This window comes from Halyomorpha halys, unplaced genomic scaffold (genome assembly GCF_000696795.3).
Source record: "Halyomorpha halys isolate HHAL.00 unplaced genomic scaffold, Hhal_1.1 Scaffold131.1, whole genome shotgun sequence".
Taxonomy (NCBI): domain Eukaryota; kingdom Metazoa; phylum Arthropoda; class Insecta; order Hemiptera; family Pentatomidae; genus Halyomorpha; species Halyomorpha halys.
In genome coordinates, this window is record NW_027116732.1 from 425,981 (window position 1) to 428,567 (window position 2,587).

Here is a 2,587-nt window from a genome sequence, read left to right on the forward strand (position 1 = left end):
AAAGACCCATACCAGGCCGATCTGGTATAAAATAAAATAAATAAAAATAATACCCATAAGGGCGTAAAACCCTGAGGTCATCAACGCTCATGTTTCGCACTTTATAATTCTATTTCAAGGTATGATAATATTTAAATAATTACGAAAACAAATTAAATCACTACTTCTTTTAGAATTATTTAGTACGTATAACAAACTTTCGGGTTTAAATCTTATTCAAAAGGCCATTCCTTTTTGAGAAAACCAAAACCATTTCCACGTTCTTCTGGTCATCATTCAGAGCATCCGATACACTCGGTCCCACTCCCAATCTATTTAAGTTCATGGAATAGAAATGACATTCTTCAAATATATGACTGACCGTAAGTACACTGTTGCAGTATTGACATTTTGGCGGTGGCAGCTTACTGATCAGATATCTTTGAGTTAAACTCGTATGACCAATTCTCAATCTGATAATAGCAACCTCCTCCCTGCGATTGGATTGGTTTGATGTGGTCCATCCTAGAGCATCCTATAGTACAAGAGCCCAAGAGGAGAAGAAAGGTATAATTATATAATGTATAATTGATAGTCAAAATTGATGAGTCTGCCAAGTATAGGTAGGGGGATTAAAAAATGGTGGCTGTTTCAAAGTGATAAAAAAATAAAAATTTTCATTCGGAGCTCTATATCTTAAAAATTAGGAACAACACAAGAAAACCTAAGACAGCGTCTGAAGAAGAGTACATTTTCTAAAATATGAGCCCTAATAGACTTATTTACGTTAAATAGTTTTCGAGATATAGCTTTTTAAATAGCAACATTTCATAAAAATGTTGTATGGGACGTACTGAAAGATCAGTAGTTGGTTAATTTATTTTGAAAAATTTATATCTCAAAAGCCATTTGACGTACAGATGTCTATTAGCACTCAAATTAAAGCTAGTTTAATGAGATATAAAGTAGTTTATGATGTTTATCTTCGTAGGAGTAGTAGTTTACATGAAATTTGCTAAAATAAATTGATTTATAGTTGATCGGACAAATTTTCATTTGCCAAATTCATATTCATGCGTGAATATCATAAAAACTACTACCCCTACGAAGATAAGTGTCATAAACTACTTTATTGTAAGTTAAATTTCCTTTATTTTGAGTGTTGGCAGACATATGTGCGTCTTATGGATCTAGAGATATTTTAGATATTTTATACGAACAACTAGAAATTAACATTTTGTGAGTTTATTTTGTCAAACATCATAAAAACTGCTACTCCTACAAAGATAAACATAAGGAACTATTTTGTAGTAAATTTAACTAGCTTTAATTTGAGCGCTGGGAGACATCAGTACGTTCAATGGTTTCTGAAATAAAATTTTTCATAAATCAAATTTATGGTTTGAACAACTATAAATCAATTTATTTTAGTAAATATCATGAAAACTACTATGCCTACGAAGGTAAAGGTCATAAACTTCTTTATAGCCCATTAAACTAGCTTTAATTTGAGTGCTAATAGACATCTGTACGTCACATAGTTGCTGAGATATAGATTTCTCAAAACAAATTAACTAACTACTAATCTTTCAGTAGATTTTTAAGAAATTTTGCTTTTTAAAAAGCTATACCTCGAGAACTATTTGACGTAAATAGCTCTTTTAGGGCTAATATTTCGGCAAATTTACTCTTCTTTAAATAATGTTCTCTTAGATTTTCTAGTGTTGTTGGTAGTTTTTAAGATATAGAGCTCCGAATGAATGAATGAAAACTATGTATAATTACAAGTCGAAATTGATAAGTCTACTAAGTATAAGTAGGGGGAATAAATAATGGCGGCTGTTTCAAAACGTTAAAAAACAATTAAATTATTACAAACATGGGAATAAATGAATAATATAATATAAATGTAACAGAGGTAAAATACTTGATGTGTATAGTTGACTGTAGGCTGATAATCAGAATAATTAGCATTTGAGTGCACTTTATGAAGATGTTGATGTTGATAAAGTCAGCAGTTAGATGTAGAGTTGATATTGAACTGTAAGTAGAAGATGAAAACTGAGTAACATTCTACACAGTGCTCAGATAGTAGTAATAGTTAATGTTACCAGTCTATTGTCTTCTGTCTCCACTATCCAAAGAGATCTCAAGTTCAGTAGGTAGCAATCACCCCTTCTTACAATAACTTGTTTTAAGTTTATCACTAATACAGTAGTTACATTACATTTATGAGAAATAAAATTATAAATAATTTAATATAGTAAAGATTGAAATAAATGATAAAATAAAATACAAAGAGAAAGAAGTGAGTTAGGAATTTAATAAATATAAATTAAACAGATTAAAGTAGGAATCAATAGTAGCATCTTTCTCCTCCCCCCCCCCTTTATCAAACATAAAATATTTTTTTTTTTTAATAATTTATTTATTGATATTTACAGCTGTATACACATATATACAACAGGTAAATTTGCTGTAGGTAACATAGTGACATGATAAAAACATGTGGGTAATCTACCCACTGATAGAACTCCAATAACATTTCTAGAGGAGAAGATCTCGAGGCCATCTTCTTTTCAGGCGCTTAGGAGGATTATTAGGTAAT